Source organism: Zalophus californianus, chromosome 3, assembly GCF_009762305.2.
Source record: "Zalophus californianus isolate mZalCal1 chromosome 3, mZalCal1.pri.v2, whole genome shotgun sequence".
Lineage (NCBI taxonomy): Eukaryota > Metazoa > Chordata > Mammalia > Carnivora > Otariidae > Zalophus > Zalophus californianus.
The window spans coordinates 90,052,148-90,078,251 of NC_045597.1; the positions used below are offsets into that span (position 1 = coordinate 90,052,148).

At 38.2% G+C, this 26,104-nt stretch overlaps 1 pseudogene; it reads right to left on the minus strand.

The window, feature by feature from the left end:
* Positions 1-3,458: 3,458 nt before the first annotated feature.
* Positions 3,459-26,104, minus strand: LOC113920400 (annotated as a pseudogene).

Here is a 26,104-nt window from a genome sequence, read left to right on the forward strand (position 1 = left end):
TGGTGTCCCTGTGTGTTCATGAGGGACACAACTTCATGAGGGACCTTGATGTTAAGTTCTTGCCCCAGGGTAAGTTTGTCTGCCTCCTTGATGAGTAGGACTGTGGCTGCCAGATCCCTGAGGCACGGTGGCCATCCCACTGCCACGGGGTCCAGCTTCTTTGACAGGTAAGCAACTGGCCTTTGCCAGGATCCAACAGTCTGGGTGAGTACTCCGAGTGCCATTTTTTCCTTTTCATGCACAAAGAGACTGAAGGGCTTTTCTACATCTGGTAGGCCCAGGGCTGGAGCCTACCCCAGGGCAGTCTTTATCTCTGTGAAAGCGGCTTCTGCTTCCTCAGTCCAGGTAGGCGGTTCTTGATCTGGTCTCCCTAAGATATCATAAAGGGGTCTTGATATTGCTGAGAACCCAGGGATCCAGATGTGGCAGAATCCTGCAGCCCCCAGGAATTCTTGTAGGCCCCTTTTTGTCTGGGGCTGTGGCAAGGAGATGATAACCCTTTTCCTCTCTGGCCCTAGTTTTCTTTTCCCTTCAGTGAGGAGGAAACCAAGGTATTAGACTTGTTGTTGGCAGATTTGTGCCTTCTTCCATGAGGCTCGGTATCCCGAGTCTGACAGGAGCTGTAGGAGGGCCTTTGTTCCTTTTGTGCAATCTTCTTCTGTGTCACTGGTGAGGAGGAGGTCATCCACATACTGGAGGAGGGTGCATCGTGTGGCCTCTCGGTAAGCTGGTGAGGTCTGCAGCCAGTGCTTCCCAAAGAGGGTTGGTGAGTTTTTAAACCTCTGTGGGAGGCGTGTCTAAGTCTTTTGCTTTTGGCGCCCTGTATCAGGTTCAGACCATTCAAAGGCAAACAGTGGCTGGCTCTGAGGTGCTAAGTGGAGGCAGAAGAAGGCATCCTTCAAATCAAGGCAAGTGAACCATCTAGTCGACCCTGGGATTTGGCTGAGGAGGATGTATGGATTTGGGACCACTGGGTGCAGAGAGATGATCACCTTACTGATGGCCTGCAGGTCTTGGACTGGTCAGTATCCCCCTCCTGGCTTCTTGATTGGCAGGAGTGGGGTATTTCAGGCGAACTGGCACTTGACTAGAACACCCGCTCCTTTGAGTTTGGTCAGATGTTCTTGGATGCCGATCTTAGCTTCTTGTGGAAGGGGGTATTGCCTTTGCCTCTGAGGTTGAGCTCCTGGGATCAGTTTAACAATGATAGGAGCCCGATTCCGGGCTAGTCCAGGTGGGTTGTTTTCAGCCCATACTGAAGGGAAGGCGAGTCTGAACTCTGGCGGGCTGCTTGGTTGGCCCTGGGCATAGAATAACCTCCATTCTTCTTCCCTTGGTGTGGTTAATTGCTAGTATTGGAGACCCCATCTCCTCTTGCCTTGGGTTCAATCGGAGGCTAGTGTGTCCTGTGGGCTCAAATGCTATCTGAGCCCTAAGCTTGGAGAGTATGTCTTGGCCCAGGAGAGGGATGGGGCAATCAGGCAGATAAAGGAATTCATGTTGGACCTTGTGGCCCCCAGGGTAGCACTGGCAAGCCTGACAAAAGTGCTATTGTATCGCCCACATCCCGGTGTCCCTGAGGATGGTCGCAATCCTTTTGCTGAAAGGTGCCCCTGGGGATGTGACAACAGAGTGCTCAGCCCCAGTATCAACCATAAAAGTCACTGGTTGGCCCCCACCTTCATTTTGACCATGGGTTCATGGGGGCCAAGGAGGAAAGAGCCTGGTCCCCCTCAGTCTGAGTCCATTCCCGCAAGGCCTATGAGGTCCTCCTCTCAGGGTTCTTTCTTGTAGTGGCTGAGCTTTTGAGTCTTTCCCTGGCTGGGACGTTCATTTTTCTAATGCCCTTTCTCTTTACAGTAGACTCATTGATCCTTTCCCAAGGGGGTTCTGGTTCAATCACCTTTGGTGGTTGGGGTCTCCCTGTCTTTGTGTTGCCCTTTTCTCTCAAGGCAGTGGTGAGGAGGCTGACTTTTTCATCTTTTTGTTGGCTTCCCATTCAGCTGCAACCTCCCTGTTCATGTAGACCTTATTGGCAATCTCTATTAGTTGGGTGATGTTCATCCCGGCAAAACCTTCTAGTTTCTGAAGTTTTTTTTCTGATGTTTGGGGTGGCCTGAGCCACGAGGGAGGTGTTTACCATCTGTTGGCTTTCTTGTGCCTTGAGGTAGAATGGAGTGTATATCCTATAGGCTTCACATAGTCTTTTGTAGTAGTCCCTGGGGGACTCCCCTGGTTGTTGAGTGACCGAGGATACCTTAGTCATATTTATGGGTTTCTTAGCTCCTGCCCGGATTCCCTGGAGGAGGGCCTCCTGCTACCAGCGGATGTGGGCCTGTCCCTCAGTTGTGGTGAAGTCTCATGCTGGGTGCTCTTTGGGTGTGGCTGTATTAACCCAGGCATTAGGGTGGGTGACTCCCGCTGGTGCATGCTCTTCCGGGTACTGCTGTGCACCTTTCATTATTCTCCTCCTTTCCTCTGTGTTAAACAAGGTGCGGAGTAACTGTTGGCAGTCTTCCCAGGTTGGCTGATGAGTCTGGAAGAGGGATTCTATGAGGTCTACAATCCTGCAGTTTCTTCAGAGTAGGATGGGGTGTTATGTTTCCAATTGAGAAGGTTGGTGGTAGAGAAGGGCTGATAATACAACATGGAACGGCCGGGTTGGACCATCCTGTCTTCATCGTGCTTCTCGCGTTCCCACGTCTCTCATACAGGCATTTGGAGGGTGCCTGCACCTGGCCTGCGGCACAGCCTGGCTGCTGTCCTGGAAAAAGTGAATCTTTTGGGCCTGGGGGCGCTGGTGGATCCTCTGGGCCTGGGGGCACCAGTGAAACCAATGGTAGCAGAGTGTCTGGAGCTGAAGGGCCAGGTGTAGACAGTCTTGTGTACATAGAGTGGGGGCAGGGTCAGTTCGTCCTCGAGATCTCCAACTAGGATTTGTGGAGACTGGGGCTTTTGCTGATTTTCTTTAGGTCACTTGGATGAGGCAATTAAGACCCTGGCCTGTCCCTGCCTATTGCAAGCAAATTGCACCCAGGGGGGAAGGATCTGAGCAATTCTTAGCCAGGAGTCAAGGTACAAAAACTGGTCAGGGTGTCCTGGTTCTCCTGTTATGATTCGCCATACTTGATGAATCATTGGGACATCCAATCTCCCTTCTGAAGGCCACCTGACATCAAAGATGGGCCATTCCAATTCACATAGGGTTCTCAACTCGCCAGGGTTAATCCTGACTCCATAGTCTCCCAAAACCCCTCCTTGAAATTTTTGATCATGGTCTCTAGAACCATAGGTTTACTCTGCCCTGACCCCATGGTGATGTCCCCGTGTGCGGTGGCGCAGAGACAGACAAAGGGGGGGGTGCCTCCTGAGGTGAGGATGCCATTTGGCTATGTCCTGAAGGAGCTTAGGTGAGGCTTAGCTGTAGTGGTCTCTGTGTTGTGACTTATGATCAGAAACTATTCCAAAGCCACCATAGACTGTATGCCATACATCAAGGAATCACAGATGGGCCCACTCAGACTCTGTAGGCTTCTGGGGACATTAAGGGTGCCCACCTGTGGAGTCATAGAATCAGTCCGCTTGAACAAGCCAGGTCGGACTGCACATTCATTCACACATTCACACTCCAGAAGTTATTACATTCCCTCCCTGGGAATCCCTACCTATGAGACCTCTAAGAGGTCTCTGGGAGGTGATCAGGTTTCCCTTCCACCCCAATGGGAGTGGGCCTATCTGGGCCTTACTGGAATATGACGTCGGGACCAGGTCCTCACCTGCCAAGTCCCCTCACATCTGGCGGAAACAGTGGAGCAGGGCCGGCCTGAGGTAACCAGGGTGGGAGACTGCCAAAAATTAGGCAGGGTGCGCCTTTTCTGTTATGACCCCTCGTTCCATCACCACCTGCCATTGCCCCCAAACTGGTGGCAACAATGGGTCATTGCGGTTGGGTTTCCCGGTCAGGAATCCAAAAGTTATAGAACCAGGACTGGATCACCCGATGAAAGAACCAAGTGGCACCCAGAGATCTTGGAGGACAAGAGGTTTATTTAATGCTGGCAGGCTCAGAGGAGAGTGATCTCCAAAGGTCTGAGCCCTGAGCACAAACAAAGGGGACAATTTATACACTTTTACTTCCGCATATTTGGCACTTTTGGTGCGTGCGCGAAGCGGGACAGGGAGAAGAATCCGGATTGGTGCGTGTGGGAAGCAGAGCAGGGAGAAGAACTAGGAAGAGCCCTGGAGCAGGGACTGGGACTCTCTCGCTGGCTTGGTTGGCCATCTTAGGACATAGATTTTCCTTATTAAATATATATTCAGAATAATTGAAGCAGGATCTCAAAGAGAGATTTTTTTTTTTTAAGATTTTATTATTTATTTGACAGAGAGAGACAGCGAGAGAGAGAACACAAGCAGGGGGAGTGGGAGAGGGAGAAGCAGGCTTCCCGGTGAGCAGGGAGCCTGATGTGGGGCTCAATCCCAGGACCCTGGGATCATGACCTGAGCTGAAGGCAGACGCTTAACGACTGAGCCACCCAGGCGCCCCTCAAAAAGATATTTGTATAACCATATTTGTAGCAGCATTATTCACAATAGTCAAAAGGTAGAAGTAACCAGATTGTCCATCTAGAGTGGAATGGATAACAAAATGTGCTATATACACACAACAGGATATTATTTGGTATTAAAAGGAAAGAAATTGTGATACATGCTACAACATAGATGAAACTTGATGACATTATGGTAAGTGAAATAAGCCAATCACAAAAAAACTATGTGATGCCTTTTATATGAGATATCTAGAACAGTCAAACTCATAGCAACAGAAAGGTGAATGATAGTAGCCAAGAGTTGGGGGTGGAGGGAATTGGGGAGCTATTGTTAGTTGGTATAGAGTTTGTTTTGTAAGATAAAAAAGTTCTGGAGACTGGTTGTACAACAATGTGAATATGTTTAACACTATTGAACTATACCCTTAGAAATTGTTAAGATGATAAATTTTATGTTATGCATCTTTATCACAATAAAATATATTTCAAAGTCTGTATCAATAATAAAGTCATATACACATGATACAATTATAGAATTATATAAGTAAGTATATGGTTAGACACCGAATATACACCATAAGTATATACAGAGAGCAGATACTTAGCTGTTCTGATCGATCAGCCATTTATTCTAGGCCATTAAGTGTGTCTGGTTCCTGCTCTCTCTGTATCAGTACATAAACACACACACACAAATATTAAACATACACATTCACAGTATCTCACCCCTACAGAGCTGGACAGAAGAGGGAAGGAGGGGTGGCACAGAAACAGAGAAGCCTGATCTCATGTAAATCAACAAAACCTGAAAAAAAGGGGGGGGGGGGCATGGGGAGAATGAGTGAGTGCATATCCTCCCTGCTCATGAAGTCTGAGAAATACAAAGAGCTTGAAATAATGTGTAATTATGTTTGGCCACTGAAAACTTGTTCCTGCATAATTCACACTCCCAAAAATTTTTTAAAGTGTGAATCACAGGAGAGATCTCTGTGTCAGCTTCAGAGCTTGCTATACCTGGCCTGACAGAGAGGGGTCCTGTTATAGATTTAAACAGGCCAGGTTTGAACCTTCTCTTCATTTCTAACTACACAATGATCTTTTATATTACCAATGCAGGAGCCAAAATCTCTGTCTTAATCTCTGTCTTAATCTGTTTCAATTTGCTGAAAGTTGTTATTGGGGAAATGTGCTAGGTAGTGACAAATGGTTTTTCTGCATATTGGGATAGGCATAGGGTTTTATCTTTCTCATATTTATTAATATTGTGATATGTGGATTGATTTTCAAATGGCAAATCAATCTTATGTTCCTGAAATAAATGGCACATGGTTGTTATATCTTATCTCTTTAATATAGTGTTGGATTTGATTTGCTGAAATTTTATTTAGGATTTTTACATGTTTATGAGGAATACTGATCTCTATTTTTCTTTATTCAATATTGGTTTTAGGGTAATTCTGATCTCAAAGAATGGGATAGGAAATATTCTCTTCATTTTTTAGAAGAATTTGTATAGTATTGATATTTCTTGCTTAATTGTTTGATATACTTCACTGGTATTTTTGTAACAAAATTTTAAATTACAAATTTAGCATTTTTAATAAACTTAGGGCCATTCAATTTATTAATTTCTTCTCGAGTAAGTCTGGTAGTTTGTTTTTAAAAAGGAATTTGAACATTTTATCTAACTTCCTTGTTTCTTAGCATGAATTTGTTAATAACATTGATTCATTATCTTTTAATAACTTTAAAATCTACAGTATCACCTCTTTCATTCCTGATATTCGTCAATTGTGTCATCTCTTTTTCCTGATCATCCTGCCTAGAGATTTATCAATTTTATTAATCTTCTCAAAGACCTAGGTTTTGTTTCATTGACGTTCTTATAATTTTACTTTTTTGTTTCAATAATTTCCTGTGATTTTTCCTGTGATTTCTTCTGCTTTCTTTCAGTTTAATTAGGTGATGTTCTAATTTTGGGACCTTTTTTCTGTTCTAATATTTCCATTCTGTAATGTAAAATTCTCCTATGAATTGCTTCAGCAGTGACCCATTAATTTTTGATATCATGCAATGCATTTTCATTTTGATTCAATTTAAAATATATTTTAATTTCCCTTTGATTTATTTTTTGTCCTGTGGATAATTTAGAAACATGTTATTTAGTTTTGAAAATTAGGGGATTTTGGGGGCACCTGGGTGGCTCAGTCATTAAGCGTCTGCCTTCAGCTCAGGTCATGAACCCAGGGTCCTGGGATCGAGCCCTGTATTGGGATCCCCGCTCTGTGGGAAGCCTGCTTCTCCCTCTCCCACTCCCCCTGCTTGTGTTCCCTCTCTCGCTGTGTCTCTCTCTGTCAAATAAATAAATAAAATCTTAAAAAAATGGGGGGATGTTTTAGAAATCTTTCAAAACAGCAAAAGAGAAGCAGCTCATCATGTACATGAGATTCTCAATAAGATTAATAGCAGCTGATTTCTCATCAGAAAACTTGAAGGATAGAAGTGAATGGAATGAAATATATAAAGTGCTGGGAGGAAAAAAAAAACTAAGAAATCTATAACCTGAAAAACTATCCTTTAAAAATGAAAGAGAAATTAAGACATTCACAGATGAATAAAAGATAAGGGAGTTAGTTATCACTATACTTGCCCTACAAAAAACATGAAAAAAGAGTCCTTCAAACTGAAATGCAGTGAATCTAGCCACATGAAGATACTAAAAGCCACATGAAGAAATAAAGATCTCCAGTAAATATAAATAAATAGGCAAGTATAAAAGTCAGTGTTGTATTTTTGGATTGTAACTACCCTTTATTTCCTATAGGATTTAAAAGACAAATGTATAAAAATAATCATAATATGTTATTGGGCACACCATATTTAAAGATATAATTTGTGACAACAATATTTGTGGGAGATGGTAAAAATGTATAGGAGTAGAGTTTTTGTATGCTGCTGAAATTAAGTTGATGTCAATTTGAACTAGACTGCTATGGATCTAAGATGCTAAGTGTAACTCCCATGGTAACCATAAAGAAAATACCCTAAAAAATATACATGAAGTAAATAAGGAAAACATAAGAATTCCCTACTAAAAAAAAAAAATCAAATTAATACAAAAGAAGTCAATAATAGAGAAAATAAGAAACACAAATATGTGCAAGATCTAGATACATACAGAAAAAAATATTTAAAAAAATCTAAATAGAGAGGTAAGTCCTCTTTTATCAGTAATTTCTTTAAATGTAAATGTATTACTTCTCCATTCAAAAGGCAGAGATTGCCAGTTTCTGGTCCAGCATATCAGGAGTATGGAATTTGCTACTCTAACCTAAGAAATAAAATCAGAATGACTGAAAAATCAACAATACTTCTTAGATTCATCAGAAAAGTGAGGTCACAGGGCAAACAACTGCCACAAAAAATAGAGACAGGGGAATAAAGAGAATGATGACTTCCTGGAGCAAATATGTATGAGGAGAAACCTCATGGGATCCCATAAGATGGAAGGAAACCCTGAACTATAATTAAGGAATTGTTGGAGGCTTGGCATGAACAAATATGAGTTAAAAAAAACATGGGGTGACCTAATAATTGGGAGCCTTGACACTTTCGTGAGTTTAACATCTAGTTATCCTAATAGGTTCTCACATTGGAGATTTGAAAAAAAATTCCTATGCTTCTGGCAGAGTGATGGAGATGTAGCCATTTTGAAATCAATAACAGAGTTGGAAAATCTCAAAATACGTGGGTTAACCAATTTGTTCTAAATAAAGCATGAGTCTAAAATGAACTCTAAAGAGAAATTTTAAAAATATTTGGACTAAATGAAAATGAAAACATTACTTATCAAAATTTGTAGGATGCAGCAAAAGCAGAGCTTAGAGGGAAATTTATAGCACTGAATGCTTATGTTAGAAAGAAAGATCTAAAATCAGCAACTTAAACTTTTATCCTAGGAAACTAGACAAACAAAAGTGAATTAAATCCAGAGTAGGCTAAAGAAATGGTTAAAATTAGAACAGATAAATGAAATTTAAAACAGAAAGTCAATAGGGAAGATCAATAAAACCCAAAGTTAGTTCCTTGAAAAGATCAATATATTGAAAAATCTCTTAACAGGATGAAGAGAGAAGACACATATTACTAATATCAGAAATGAAAGAGGGATACCACTAAAGAGCCTGTGGACATTATAATGATAATAAAGGAATATTATTAACCCTATGCCCACGATGTTGATAGCCCAGATGAAACTAATAAATTCCTTGAAAGACACAATCTGCCAAAACTCACATAAGAAGAAATACATCAAAGAGGCTTATATCTACTAAAGAAATTCAATAAATAACCTTCCCAAACCAGAAAACATCAGACTCAACTGGGTTTATTGATGAAATCAATCAAATATTTAAGGAAGAAATTATACAAATTCTCTCTAATCTCTTTTGGAAAGATAGAAGCAGAGAGAATACTCCCTAACTCCTTCTATGAAGCCAGCATTACCCTAACGCTAAAACCAGACAAAGACATTACAAACAAAACAAAACCAAAAATCACAAACCAGTATCCTTCACAAACATAGATGAAACATCCTATACATATTAGCAAATTGAGTCCAATGATGAGAATTATTTACCACAACCAAGTGAGATTTATTTAAGGTATGCAAAGCTGGTTAAATTTTTGAAAGTCATTAATGTAATCTGTCAAATCAATAGAAGAAAAAAATTAAAATATCATCTCAATGAATGCAGAAAAAGCATGTGACAAAAATCCAACATCTATTCAAAATAAAAACTCTTAGTAAACTAAGAATAGAAGGGAACTTCCTCAATTTGATAAAGAAAACCTACAAAAAGCCATTGGTAATATCAAAACTGATGGTAAGAGAGTAGAGGTTCTCCCATCAAAATCAGGAACAAGGCAAAATGTGCCCTGTGAATATAAGAGTATTGTACTGGAAGTCCTAGCTAAAGCACAAAGGAATGGGAAGGGAAGGGAAATGGAGGGAAGGGAGGGGAAAGGAAGGGAAGTGGGGGAAGGAAGGGAAGTGGGGGAAGGAAGGGAAGAGAAGGAGGAAGGGAGGGGAAAATAGGAGAGGGGAGGGGAGGGAAAGGGAAATGGAGGGAAGGGAGGGGAAAGGAAGGGAAGGAAGGGACAGAAAAGAAGGAGAATAGTGAGAGGAAGAGAAAAAGAAAGGAAACAATGTGCACAGATTGGGAAACAAAAAGTAAATTTTTTCACAGATGACATGATTGCTTATGTAGAAAATCCAAAATAGTTCTAAAGAAATAAACTCTTAGAACTAATAAGTAATTACAGCAAGATTTTAGAATAAAAGGTTACTATACAAAAATCAATCACTTTCCTATATACCAGCAAGTAGAATTTGAAATTACATTTTTAAATGTAATGCCATTTATATTAGCACCTCCCAAATAAAATATTTATATATAAATCTAAAAAAAATGTGCAATATCTAGATAAAGATCTAGTTTCTACAAAACTATGATGAAATAAATAAAAAAGAACTAAATAAATGGAGAAATGTTCCATGTTCATGAATTGGAAAACTCAATATAGTCAAGATGTCAGTTATTTCCAACTTGATCTATAGATTCAACATAATCTCAACTCCGACCTCACCAAGTTATTTTGTACATATCCATAAACTGATTCTAAAGCTTAAATGGAGAGGCAAAAGACCGATAATAGCCACCACAGTACTGAGAGAGAAGAAAGAGTACTGAGAGAACCTGACCTTAAGACTTGCTATAAAGGCATAGTAATCGAGACAGTGTAGCACCGGTGAAAAAATAGACAAATAGCTAAGTTATAAAGAATGGAGTCCAAAAGTAGGACCAAATAAATACAATCAACTGATCTTTGAAAAATGATTAAAAAAATACAGTGGGGCAAAGACTGTCTTTTCAACGCATGATGTTGGAACAACTGAATATCAACATCTAAAAAAAAAACAAAAAAACTCTAGGCCCAGGCCTTTCATTCCTGACCAAAAAAAAAAATTAAAAAAAGAGAGACACAGAATAGATCATACACTTAAATATAAAACACAAAATCCCTAGAGGAGAAGATAAGAGAAAATTAAGATGATCTTGGGTGCAAGGATGACTTTATTTTTTATTTATTTAATTTTTATATTTTTAAAGGTTTTTTATTTATTCATTTGAGAGAGAGAGAAAGCAAGAGCACAAGCAGTGGGGAGGGTCAGAGGGAGAGGGAGAAGCAGACTCCCCACTGAGCAGGAAGTCCAATGTGGGGCTCAATCCCGGGACCCCAGGATCATGAAGGAATGAAGGAAAGAAGGAAGGCAGGCAGGAAGGAAGGCAGGCAGACGTTTAACCAACTGAGCCACCCAGGTGCCCCACGGATGATTTTTTTAGATATCATGCTAAAGGCACAATCTATGAAAGACATGATTGATAAGTTGCACTTCATTAAAATTTTTAAAATCTGTTCTGTGAAGGACTGTAAGAATTACACAATAAGCCACAGACTGTGAGGAAGTATTTATAGAAGAGGTATTTGACTAAGAACTGTTATTAAAAATATGTAAAGAACTCTTAAAATTCAACAACAGGAAAACAACCAGTTAGCAGATTCCTACAGCTAATAAACAATCCTCTTATTCTCCTGAAAGTGAAATTGTCAAATACAAACTAACCAATCCAGAGCCCACACTCTTACCACCATCTGGATCAGGCTTTCACACTTCTGGGCCACTATTCACTTGCTCTAACCACCCAGGGGTCTGGTTCTAAACAACGAGGGACAGCCTCTGTGCCCTAGAGCCCACTGAAATGATTTAAACTAACCAATCCTAAACCTCTTTATCCTGCTTTCCCTTTCTTTCCTGCAGAAACCAAAATAAATCGTCTGACCCATGGTTCTTGCCCCTCTCTGCCTCCTGACAGACCTCAGTACTTTACCATGTTTGGAGTGCTGACAACACGGACTCCATCTTTGGTCTTCCATCTTATTCTCCTCTCTGCCTACAGGCGGTGCTACTTTATATAACTAGAAGGGAGCCTCTGGAGCACCGATGGCCCCAGTTTAGATCACTACTCTGTGACCTCACCACCATTCCGCTCATTCCATAAAAGCTGGGGATTAAGTTCTGGATAGGGGTGGAGAATAGGGGCAGAGAATGCTGGTATACTGTCTGTCTGCCTGATTGCCCCTGTCAGTAAGTTACCCTGAATAAAACTCTGTGCAAATGGCATGGAGTGGCTTGCTTCATTTTTCAGCATTGAAGTGTCTTCTCAGTTGGGAAGATACATTACTGACCCCCTTCTACCTTCTAATACCATGTGCCCCAGACCAATATCCCTTATAAATATAGATGCACAAATCCTTAAAAATGACTAGCAAAATGAATCCAGCAGTATATTAACAGAATTGTATATCATGGCCAGGTGGAATTTATCCCAAGGAGCAAGGGGGTTCAAAACAAGAAAATCAATCAATATAACACACTATTTTAAACGGAATTAATGAAAACACACAAACACTCATGATGACCTCAACTGATGTGGAAAATGCATTTGATAAAGTGAACACCCTTTTATGATAAAAACACTTCAACAACAAGGAATAGAAGTGAACTTTCACAATATGATAAGAAGCATTAATGAAAACCCTACAACTAGCATTATGCTCATTGGTAAAAGACTGCAATCTTCTCTGCTAAGATTAGGAACAAGCCAGGGATACCCACTTTCATCATTGCTATTCAACACTGTCCTGGAAGTTCTAACCAGGGCAGTTAAAAAACAGACAAAATAAAAGCATCCAAATTGGAAAGAAAAAAGTAAAGCTATCTCAATTCACAGATGTCATGATCCTAAATATAGAAAACCCCCAAGAACCCCCACCAAAGCTACTAGAGCTATTAAATAAATACAGCAAAGTGGAGTGATATAAGATCAAAATGAAAAAAAAAAAAAGTTGTGCTTCTATACTCGCACAATGAACACTCATAAAAGGAAATTTAAAAGCAATTCCATTTATAATAGCATATAATAGAACAAAATATCAAGGAGTGGCTGAGTGGCTCAGTCTGTTAAGTGTCTGCTTTTGGTTCAGGTCATGATCCCAGGGTCTTGAGATTGAGTCCTGGGACAGGCTTCCTGCTCAGCAGGGAGTCTGCTTCTCCCTCTCCCTCTGCTGCTCTCTCTCTCTCTGTCAAATAAATAAAATCTAGTAAAGAAAAAATAATAAAATATTGAGGAATCAATATAACTACAAACTGAAATACATGTACAATGAAAACTATAAAACATTTTGAAAAAATCAGGGAAGACCTAAAATTAGTTGATAGCTAGTCCACTGTTCACAGCTAAGAAGATTTAATATTTTAGAGATGCCAAAACTACCTAAAGTGGTATCTACAGCTTTGACACAGCCATTTATTTTTTTTTAAAAATGGAAACACAGGAATTCTTTAAATTCTCATGAAATTACAAACCAAGTGTATATCAATTGACAAAGAATATATATTCAATGGATATTATTCAGCTATACAAATTAATGAAGTTCTGATACATGTTATCACATAAACCTTAAAAACATTATTCTAAATAAAATAAGCCATTCACAAAAGAATATATATTGTGTGAATTCATTTAAATAAAATATATGGAATACAGAAATTCATAGAGATTAGAGGTTACCTGGAGCTGGTGAAATGGGAACAATATATACAGAGTTTATGTTTGGAAGGATGAAAGGTTTGGAATTAGTGGTGAAGTTAACAGAGCATTGATTGTAATTAATGTCCTGGAATCGTTCACTTAAAAATTGGTTAAAATGGAAACACACACACACACACACACACACACACACAAATAACAATAAAATATTTAGACAAATAAACAAGTCTAGGTTTAAACTCTCAACATTCTTTGTTGAATTTTTTATATTAGGTCATTTAAACTTTCTTATTTTATCCATTTAAAAATTGGAAATAACAATGTCCTCCTACATGCTTTTATGAGACATAAAGTAAGTAAATTACACTGAATATGCAATGTGTCTAGAACACCTTGCACATACTGGATGTTCCAAATATACCCATTTTCATTTTCTTTCCTCACTTTCCCACTTTTATCTTTTTGTGTGAATTGATAAATTTGTTTTTACAAAATCACTCAGTCAAACTTCTGGTTGTATTTTTAGATAAACTCTTTGTTATTTTAGAATAGTTTTTGATTTTTAAGAAAGATGTGGAGAGTTCCTATTTAACCCATGTCCAGTTTCCACTATTATTAACATCTTATATTAGCATAGTATTATTTGTTACAGTTAGGAAATTAATATTGACTTATTATTTTAACTGAAATCTATACCTTATTTAGATTTATTTATTTTTTAACTACTATCTTTTCTGTTGCAGGACCCCATTCAGTATGTATATATATTTATTTTATTTTATTTTATTTTATTTTATTTTATTTTATATTTTATTTTTTGCTTTTGTTGTCCTTGCTTTTGGAGTCAGATTCAAAACGTCATTGTCAAGACTGATGTCAATAAGCTTACTCCTTAACTTTTCTTCCAAGAGTTTTATCATTTCAGGTCTTACATTCAATGTTTGGTCCATTTTTGGGGGGGGAGGTGTCCATTTTGAGTTAATTTTTGTGTATGGTATAAGATAGTGGTCCAGTTTCATTATTTTGCATAGGACTGTCTACTTTTCCCAACATTCTTTATTGAAGAAACTATTTTTCCCCATTGCATAGTCTTGCCTCCTTTGTCATAAATGAATTAACCATATACATGTGGGTTTATTTCTGGGCTCTTTACTCTGTTCCGTTGATTAATGTGTCATTTTTATGACAAAGCCATATTATTTTTGATTATTATAGCTTTATAGTGTAGTTTGCAATCAGGGAGTGTGATGTCTTCAGGTTCATTCTTTTTTCTCAAGACTGGCTTGACTCTTGAGGATCTTTTGTGGTTCCATACAAATTTTAGGATTATTTGTTCTATTTGTTTGAAAGATTCCATTGGAATTTTGATAGGGATTTCATTGAATCTGCAGATTGCTTTGGGTAGTATGGACATTTTAACAATATTAATTCTTCTATGCCATGAGCAAAAAATATTTTTCCATTTATGAGTGTCTTCCTCAGTTTCTTTTATCAATGTTATAGTTTTCAGTGTAGATCTTTCATCCAGTTTGTTAAATTTATTCCTAGTTTTTTTTTCATTTTTTTTGAGTTTTTTGATGCAATTGTAAATGTGGTTGTTTTCTCAATTTCTCTTTCTGATAGATCATGTCAGTGTAAAAGAATGCAACTGAGTTTTGTATATTGATTTTGTACCCTACAAATTTACTGAATTAGTTTGTTTACTAGTTCTAACAGTTTTGGGGCAGGGTCTTCAGGGTTTTCTATAAATAAACTCATGTGTCTGCAAATAGTTTTACTTCTTCCTTTCCTATTTGTATACTTTTTTATTTATTTATTCTACCTAATTGCTCTGGCTAGGCCTTCCAATACTATGTTGAATAAAAGTGGTGAGAGAGCATTCTTGTCTTATTTCTGATCTCAGAGGAAAAGTACTATCTTAAAAAAAAATGGGGCGCCTGGGTGGCTCAGTCCTTAAGCATTTGCCTTTGGCTCAGGTCATGATCCCAGGGTCCTGGAATTGAGCCCCGCGTCGGGTTCCTTGCTCTGTGGGAAACCTGCTTCTTCTTCTCCCACTCTCCCTGCTTGTGTTCCCTCTCTCGCTGTGTCTTTCTCAAAAAAAAATAAATGAAATCTAAAAAAAAAAAAAGAAAAAAGAAAAGTACTCTCTTTCACCATTAAGTATTGTGTTAGCTGTCATATATGGCCTTTATCATGTTGAAATACATTCTGTCTATACCTACTTTTTGAGAGTTTTTATCATAAGTACATGTTGAGTTTTTTTTTTTTCAAATGCTTCTTCTGTATCTATTTAGATGATCATAAGGTTTTTGAGCTTTATTTTGTTAATGTGGTGTAGCACATTGATTTATTTGTAGATATTGAACCATCCTTGCATCCTGGAATAAATCCCACTTGATCATGGTATATGATCTTTTTTAATGTATTGTTGAATTTGGTTTACTAATAGTTTGTTGAAAATTTTTGCAACTATATACCACAAATAATAATTTTACCATCTTAAAAATTTCTCTGTATGTCCCCTATTTAAACCTCACTCTTGCCAAAAGTGTGTTAAATGTTGATCTGTGTAATTATCTCTTTTAATTTTGGCATTTACAGAATGCCATATAAATGGAATCATACATTATGTAGACTTCAGACTTGATTCTTTAGAATTTCCCAAATATTGGGTCAACAATTCTAAAATCACAATTCATTTATAATGGAAATTAAAAGGTATGTAATAAATGGCAGATAGTAGAAGCCTAGTTTCATGATATTGGAGTAGAAGATTACATCTTTTACATTGATATTTAGCAATATGCATTTAAAAATCATCCACATATTTGTATGGCTTAATGAGATATTCCTCTTTATCACTGAGTAGTATTCCCTTGTACAGATATACAAGTTTGGTTTTCTATTCAACTGTTGAATGACGTCTTCATTGCTTTTATTTTCTGGCTATTATGAATAATGCTGTTATAAAAATTTGCATGCAGTTTTTATATAAACAGATGTTTTCAAATCGTTGGGTATATAACTAGGAGCATGATTGCTGGTTCTTATGGCAATACTATTCATCTTTCTTCCTTTCTTTCAAATACTATTAATCTTTCTTCCAAAGTGGAACAGAAACTTTTGCAGTTTCTTCCAAAGTGGTTGTACCATTTTAAACATTCATGAGCAATGAGTAGAGTTACTTTTGTCCTCCTTGAGATTGCACTGAATCTATAAATTAAGTTGAGAGGAATTGATTATCTTAATGATATTGAATCTTCCAATCAATGGGAACAAAATCTTTCCCTTTCTTTGATTTGTGATCTTCCATCAGTGTTTTGTAGTTTTCAGCATGCAGATTCCATATATGTTTTGTAATATTTATCCATGAACTTCAATTTTTGGTACTATTATAAATATTATTATTTTTTAAATTCTAATCCAAAATATTCATTTCTGGCTTATAGGAAAGTAATTGGATTTTGTATACTAAATTTGTATCTAGTGACCTTGCTACACTTGCTTATTAGTTCTTAGGGTATTTGTATAGTTTTTTCTAGAAACATAATCATGTTATATTGTTATTATTTAATTTGTTTGTTTGTTTAAGTACTCTCCATAGCCAATATGGGGCTCAAATTCAGGAACTTGAGATGAAGAGTTGCATGTTTTATTGACTGAGCCAGCCAGGTACCCAACCATCTTATATGGAACTAAACACTCCAAGTAAATTTTGACAGTTTTAACTTTAAATTGTTGATATTTCACGTTTCTATTTTATCTGAAGTTATAGTATTATTAATAGTATTAATAGCAGTAATAATAATAATAATAATAATTAAAGCATAAAATACTTATTATGTGCCACACATTATTCTAAACATTCTTTGTATATTACTTTTTATGTAATTTCTTCCATTCTAAGTTCCTTCCAGTTTTTACTGTGATGTATATTCAAGTATTAGGCTGGAGGAGAACACTATATGTGTTGGCACTTGCAAGTGAGAAATTATTTGCACTTGCCTATGATTCTGAGGCAAGTCCATTTATTAAATCTCTGCAACACTTCAATTCTTAAATATGTTTCTTAATATTAACTCATTTTTATTAATATCTGTTCTTTTTTTTATTCAGTAGTCATTTTTCATGCCTACTATTTTCGAGGCTTATTAAAATATATTTTATTTTCAGACTGTTTTCAAACACAGGTGGGTTATCAGCTATAAGAATGGACATTCTTATCATTTTATTGTAGTCTGGTTTGACTGAAGGACTTCGAGTTTTTATTTAAATAAATGTTTTGAAACTTTAGTAATTTTAAAACCTCTCTTCTTTACTAAGAACTAAGCTAAAATGTACCTATGATTCCTTAAATGTAAAAAGAAAACTAATTCAAGAACACTTACTGATTGTTTTGTATGTATGTGCTGCTGAACCTACAAATGATGTGTAGGAAATGTCATTTAAAGCAATGGTATTAAAAAAAATTGCTAATTAAAAGTAAATTCGGACCCAAGAAGCACTTTTTCCAAAATATCCTTGAAAAGTTATGACTGAAGAATCACACTTCTAAGTCTTTTCATTAGCATGTAAACTGCCTTCCTGAATAGATTTCCAGGTTTAAAGGAAATGTGGAATTTCATTTTGCAGTTACTAATACCATGCTCATTAAAAACAGGGACTCCATAAATGTTGATGATCTGGCTGTCAAGGGAAGACACAAGAAAGTCACCCGCAACTCTCTCTAACTGGTATGAATCTTATTCCACTAACAGATATACAAAGCTATAGTTTTCTTTACTTACTTGTTTAATTCAAATTTATTTCTATTGTTGCTCTTATTTTTGGGGGGGAGATAGGCATTCTTAGAATCAGAATATACCTGCATCTTAGAATTCAGTCTGATTTGATTAAGTCAGCTTCTTTTTCCTGGGGTGAAGACAGTGCTTTGTGCATTGTTGGAAGGAGAACATCAATTCAAGGACAGGAAGTGGATGGTGATGGATCTCTAATCTGGGTAATAGGAGGTCTGATAACACTGGTAATGCATCAGCAGAGACCTTTCCAAGCTTAGCAGAATCAATTCCACTTGGCTGTACCTTCTCTGACTTGTTTTCCTTCACTGTAGATAATTTCTGAATGGGGTCCATGTTTTTTTAACTAGTGCTTTTGGAATTTTTTTTTCTTTGTAAGTCCTTTTTTTTTTTCCCCTCCAAGTGCAGTGATTAAAGTTTTCACAAAAATGAAATTTTCTTTTTCTTCCAGGGCTGGTCATAGCTAAGGTCTGACTCCAAAGACATGATGGGCTTCTTGAATTCATCATCCATATCTTCCTCTTCAACTTCAGGGAGGAAGCCCACTGACTTTTTATTCAAATTAGAAGTTTTTAGTTTCCCTTCTTAAGTTTTTAGGTTATCAGAAACCTCTTTTCCCTGGAATCCTTTCCTGTGTTTTTACTCTGGAGTTTGCTTGTTTGGTTTGATTTGGTTTTCTCTGATACTATAATTTGCCTTTTTAAGATGGTTGTCTAAATCTCCAAGGGGAGTAAAAACTTCTTGATGCTGATGCCTTTCTTTCCTTCCCTTTCTTGACACCACTAGGGAGTGATTTCTCCTTTGTTCTATCCCTGAGAGTTGCCTTTGGCTTTCCTCTTTGGAGACCACCTTGTGTGATTTCTTGATGATCAAAGCAGGGGAATTCTCACCACCTTGGTATCCTCCAAAAGTTTCTCCTTGTGGGCACAGCCCCTTTCCTCCGGGGCTCACCCAGGTGCCATTATTGACTGAGTCCCAGTCTGTCCTGGGATCCATTATGTGGCCAGGCTTCTGGTGTGGAAGAGTGGGCTGGTGGTCCTCCACTGGAGATCTGTAATGGTCCATAGATATCTCATGAGGACAGGCAGATGATAAAGGTGTCTGAACATGGTAGTCATCAGCAGATTCCTGGTCTGAGGAATAAGAATAAGCTGGTGAAACTCTGGGATGCCTCTTTCCCTCATCTCTCCTCTCACAACTGTGAGACACTTTGTGAGGTCTCTCCAGCTCTGGGTTTTCTAAATTTTGTTTTTTCCCTTGTCTGTGGTCAAAGATGTGGATCAGCTTCTGGAGGCTTTCCAATTTTCTTGGTAGTCCTTCATTTTCTCCTCCTTCTGAAGCTCCTCCCTGGGACACTTTCAATAATTGCTCTTTTTCAAGTCCTTTTTATCAGTCTCAGTGTTCTGTTATGCAGAAACCAACTTTTTCCACTGGGTCACTAAGTCCCTGGTAAAACTTCCAATATGTTCACATTTTCGCAAACTATTTACTGTTCTCATGACTGCTCTCCACAACAATGGCTACTCTAATAGGCAAGATGGAGAGTTTCTTTAAATATTCCCATTGCTTCTTAGGGTTCAAGTTCACAACCGGGCCGTAGGCTCCACAATTTGGAGTGCCAACCCTGTGGGCAGCACTATGACTGTTCCAGCAGTGCCTCCTCAATGGAAGTGGGCTAGAGCAGTCCTATGATCGCAGTTCTGCTTTCCATGAATCCTCGGTGGAGACTGAGGTGCTCCTGGCCTCATGTGGGCTTCACACCTGTGCCTGGGTGCACATGCCACTGGGAACCATTCCGCTTGGCCCTGCCGGCTCCTTGCTGGCCTTTGGGCAGACACACTTATTGGTGGAACAACTTTCCAGTTTGTCATCCAAGACTGAAGGAAACACCCGAACCAGACTCTGGACTTACAAATCCTAACCACAGGGCGCCTGGGTGGCTCAGTTGGTTAAGCGACTGCCTTCGGCTCAGGTCACGATCCTGGAGTCCCGGGATCGAGTCCCGCATCGGGCTTCCTGCTCAGCGGGGAGTCTGCTTCTCCCTCTGACCCTCTTCCCTCTCGTGCTTTCTATCTCTCATTCTCTCTCTCTCTCAAATAAATAAAATCTTTAAAAAAAAAAAAAAAAAAACAAATCCTAACCACATATTCCCTGCACCTCTGCAAAGCTCTCTTAGTCATGCCTTAATTAATACTTATCAATGGTCCCTGGGCTGGCTGCCCCACTCTGGGGCCAGAGAGTCAGCAAGATCAATCAATCATTCATAACTACCCTAGTTTGAAACTATCTGTCAGTGGTTATTTTAATTTTAGCCTCAACGCAACCTAAGGAAATGGGTTATATTATCTCCATTTTACAGATGAGTCAACTGAGGCTCAGGGAGATCAAATTAACTTTCACACAATCACATAATAGACAGAAGCAAAACTAGAATTTGAATCTAAGTAGTGTAGGTCCTGTGTCAGCACCCAGAGAAAGAAAGGGGTGTGTCTAAAGTTGAAGAGATTAGCCCTAGAAGGCAGTAATAACCCATGTGTCCTGTTTTTCCCCAAAGCAGAGTCTGATACATAGGCACCAAATAAATTTGCTTGAAGGAATGAAAGAATGAGTCAATGGTCATTTGCTCTAATGAACCTGCCCATCAGATTTGGGTCTTAAGTCAAGCTAGCCCAGGCACCTAGCCTTAACCTGAAGGATTAATCTTTACTCTTATTATTCTTACAACTAAAGAGAACTAAATAATCTTCAAATCTCATCATTGATTGTAGCTCCAATGATTGGATCAGAAAAGATCAGATTAGATCCCAGCCAGAGCTCTAGCAGTAGTGGCAGGCAACTGGACTGACATTTCATCCAAAGTGAAAAGCCCCATGGTTGTTCTTCCTTAATCTTTTCCTTTTTATATAGACTTTATTTTTTAGGGCAGTTTTAGCACAAAAGCAGTAAAACTGAGCAGAGCTGCAGAGTTCCCATATGCCCCGTGCCCCCATACATGCAAAGCCTCCCTCACCACCAGAGTGGTACACTTGTTATAATTGATGAACCTACTTTGGCACATCATTATCACTGAAATGCCATAATTTACATTAAGGTTTACTCCTGGTGTTATACATTCTATGGGTTTTGACAAGTGTATAATGGTATGTATCCACATTATAGCATCATATAGAATAATTTTAGTGCCCTAAAAATCCTCTGGGCTTTGCCTAGTCATTCACTTTCAGATAACACTATAACCACTCCATGGATAATGCAAGTACTTTATAATAATACAATATTCCAATTCCTCTCTCCCATCCCTTGTACCACTGCTGTCATTGATTTAATTTATACTTATGTAAGTAAATATATATATATATATATATGCTTTATATATATAACATATATATACTTTACGGTATATAAACAAACATTAACATACATATAAGGTTATAAATATTTTAAACAAATTCTCTTCTGTTAGATCAATTGAGAAAAAGAAAAACAGGGCTACCTGGGTGGCTCAGTCATTGTCTGCCTTCAGCTCAGGTCATGGTCCCAGGGTCCTGGGAATGAGCCCTGCATCAGGTTCCCTGCTCGGTGGGAAGTCTGTTTCTCCCTCTCCCACTCCCCCTGCTTATGCGCGCTCTCTCTCTCTCTCTCTCTGTCAGTTAAATAAATAAAATCATTAAAAAAAAGAAAAGCACATATTTTTTCTCTAGTATTCTTCCTTTCTTTACGTAGTTCTGAATTTCTCACTTATATTAACTTCCTTCTCTCTAAAGAATTTCTTTTTAACACTTTATGCAAGGTGGATCTACGTGCAACACATTCTTTCAATGTTTGAGAAATTCTTATATTTCTCATTTACTTTTTTTTTTTTAATAAACTGTACACCCAAGGTAGGTCTTCAAATCACAACCCTGAGATCAAGAGTTGAATGCTCTACCGACTGAGCCTGCCAGGTGGCCCCTCAATTACTTTTGAAGGATAATTTTGCAGTGTACAGAATCCTAGGTTGGTGAATTTTTATTTCAACAATTTTATCTCCAGTCTTTTCTTGCTTGTATGGTTTCTGAGGAGAAGTCAGATGTAATTCTTATCTATACTCCTGTATAGATAAAGTCATCTTTTACCAATGGTTTCTTACAGAACTTTTTTTTCTCTATCTTCATTGTTCTGCAATTTGAATATGACACACCTAGGTGTGTAGTTTCCTGTTGTTTGTTTGTTTGTTTTGGTTTCTTTCTTCTTTCTTTTTTTTTTTTTTGAATTTGTCTTGTTTGATGGTCACTGGGCTTTCTGGATTTCTGGTTTGGTTTCTGACATTGAATTAGGGGAAATTCACTGTAATTATAGTTTCAAATATTTATCTGTTTTTCCTTCTCCTTCTACCTTCTCCCTCCCCCTTCTCATCCTTCCCCTCCCCTTCCTCCTTCTCCTTCCCCTTATTCTTCTGGTGTTCCCATTACAAGCATCTTAGATAGTTGTCCCTCATTTCTAGGATTTTCTTTTGCTTTTTCTTTTCTTTCCTTTTCTTTTCTTTTTTAGTATGTTTCTCTTTCTTTTCAGTTTTGGAGGTTTCTATGTATATATTCTTTTTTTTTCTTTAAATTTTTTATTGTTATGTTAATCACCATACATTACATCATTTGTTTTTGATGTAGTGTTCCATGATTCATTGTTTGTGCATAACACCCAGTGCTCCACGCAGAACGTGCCCTCTTTAATACCCATCACCCGGCTAACTCATCCCCCCACCCCCTCCCTTCTAGAACCCTCAGTTTGTTTTTCAGAGTCCATCGTCTCTCATGGTTCGTCTCCCCATCCGACTTACTCCCCTTCATTCTTCCCCTCCTGCTATCTTCTTCTTTTTTTTTAAATATATATTGCATTATTTGTTTCAGAGGTACAGATTTGTGATTCAACAGTCTTGCACTTCCCCTCTAAGGTCAGGAATGTGGCAGGGATGTCCACTATCACCATTGCTATTCAACATAGTATTAGAAGTCCTAGCCATAGCAATCAGACAACAAAAAGAAATCAAAGGCATCCAAATTGGCAAAGAGGAAGTCAAACTCTCACTCTTTGCAGATGATATGATACTGTATGTGGAAAACCCAAAAGACTCCACCTCAAAACTGCTAGAACTCTATGTATATATTCTTAAGTTCAGAGATCCTTTGCTCAGCCACATCCAGTATACTAATGAGCTCATCTAAGGCATTCTTCATTTCCACCACTGTTTTTGATCTCTAGCCCCCCCCCCTTTTTTTTTGGTTCTTTCTTAGAATTTCAGTCTCTCTGTTTTTCATTATCCATGTTTGTGCATGTTACCTGTTTTTATGTTAGAGCTCTTAGTCTATTAATCATAGCTTTTTAAAATTCCTTGTCTGATAATACAAAAATCGCTGCCGTATCTGAGTCTGATTCTGATGCTTGTCCTGACTCGTCAAACTGTGTATTTTTCCTTTTATTATGTCTTGTGTTATCTTGTTGAAAGCTCAATAGAATGTCATAGGCAAAAGTAACTCTGGTAAATAGATGTCTTTGGCTATGTGGTTAGGTGTGTGGAGAGGGGAACTGTTCTGTACTCCTATGATTAGGCACATTCTCTTAATGAGCCTCCGCCTCTTAGCTGTGAAACTTACAAGTGACTCTCTGTTTTTTCCTACTCCCTCTGATGGAACAGGATGACTGGAGGGAGTTGTAGTTTTGTTCCCTATGTGGAAAGCCAGAATGGGCTGGAGTTGGGTATTTCCCTTCCGCTAGGTCAGTTAGGATCTGACAATACCCCTATAGGTTAGGCACTGGTAAATAGTTTCTTTTAAGGGCAGACCTTGTTAAAAACAACAGACTACTCCAGCATATTTCAAAATGGCCACTTTTCCCTTTTCCCCGCCAGAAGCATGAGGGGATTTTTCTCTGATCTTCAATGTGAGAACCCTATAGAGCTCTAGGAGGTAAACCCCCTCTGGAACTTTTAACTCCCAGATTCATACACACTAAGCTTCCAGCAAATTATAGTTTAGATTTTTCCACCCCAGCATTACCTCAGGGATGAGATCCTACCTCAGTATCTGATGCCTTCAGCCAATGTTCTCAAAAGGTTCAGCTGTGTTTTGTTCCTTTGAAAGCCCTTACATAATATGTTCCCATTTTTATTTAGGTCAGTTTATTTCATGTGTGTGTAACCTTGACAAAGACAAAAGAACACTGCTTTGCTGATTCAGGAAGAAATCAAACAGTTCCTGGGAACCGCCCATATGTTAGCAGTGAGACTGAAAGATTCATAGTATGCTCAGTGCAAAACTCAGAATGACTAGGATATGTGTGAGTGTATGTGTGTATGTGTGTGTGTGTGTGTGTGTGTGTGTGTGTGTGTGTGTGTGTGTGTGCACGCACTGGACAAAAAGGAAGGGAGAAAGAGAGCACTGAGGTGTTGAGCCTGGAAAGCTAGGTTAGAGAAAGAGTGTAGTGGGATTTGGAGCTGTAAAACAATAGGGAGCTGTCAGTTTGTCTGCCTACTACTACCTCACATAAACAACAGAGACTGGATAAAAATTCATGTTTTCCAGCTTCTAAACCAAGATTCTATCTACTGCTCAGTATGCCTCAAAAATCACTGAATTTAGCTTTTATCCCATTTTTAATGGCAACAAAGTCTTCTCTAAAATCTTCCAAGTTTTATAAGTAAGTGATATTTTCAGGTTTAGTCAGTATGTTGGTTTGTATCCATCCAAATGAGAGCCCAATTTGCCCAGTGTTCTGGGATTTAGAAGATTCAGAGACACCAAATAGATGTAATGAAACCTTGGCTTGCAAATAGGATTGGATCATGTTTGTGGTAATTAGTAGGACTGATGCATCAAGTATGTTTGATAGAGGAAGTTGGAATAAAATCTTGGAATAAAGTAAGAGAACTATGACTAGGGTTCAAATCCCAGCTCCACCAATTACCAATTATTTCTAAACAATAACAACAAAACAAACAAAACCACAAAAATATGAAACCATTCTTCTCCTCTGAGCCTATTTAAAGTGAATAAAAAATAATATTTGCCTTTCCTTTATAATACCATGCACTTATTATAAATACAACATATGTCAGGAACCAGATTTATTTCTTATAATTTTAAATCTGAACAAATAAAAATAGCACTTGTTTTTTTACCCAATTATAGATTTTGAGTAGAAAAGCAATTCCCAATAATTTAATTTTCCAACCATATTTCATCAACATAATGCAAATGTTTTCAAGGATGGGGTAAATACTGCTTGCGAGGTGTGTGGCACAGTTCTGTACAACTACAAAATGCCCAGCTAATGTTTTTGGTTTAAAATACATTAAGCACAGGGCGCCTGGGTGGCTCAGTCATTAAGCGTCTGCCTTTGGCTCAGGTCATGATCCCGAGGTCCTGGGATCGAGTCCCACATCGGGCTCCCTCCTTGGTGGGAGGCCTGCTCTCCCTCTCCCACTCCCACTGCTTGTGTTCCTGCTCTCGCTGTCTCTGTCTCTGTCAAATAAATAAATAAAATCTTTAAAAAATAAATAAATAAATAAATAAAATACATTAAGCACAAATGAAAGATATAGAGACCAGGATGGTGGGCCTTGACAATTCAGTTAATGAAAGAAAATGGAATTATTTAGTACCTATGTGTGGACCAATAGTGCAAGGCAAGAAAAAAAAAAAAGTCCTAATAAAGCTAATCTAACAAGCCAGGCATATTTATTAGAAGTCTTTGGTGTCATTCCTCCAAAAAGCTCCAAATGTTTTGCATGAAATTTTTAAAGCATGGAATATTCAAAAATAGCACTGAAATAGTTGGGAAAAGAAAGTTGGGAGAGTAAAATCAGTGATGCTTATGAAAAGTTGAAAAGAGCAGGCCACAGCAACTTTTTTAAAAATTAACTTTATACTGTGAATTTTAATACATACAGTAAATTATATGAACATATGTATAACCTAGCAAACTACTCTAAAGTTAACAGACACTTTATATAACTACCTCCATCAAGGGAAAAGGCATTGTCAGCACTCGCAGAAGGTTCTGAACACCCCTTCTGGATCACAACCTCTCCTCTTCTGGAGGTAACCAT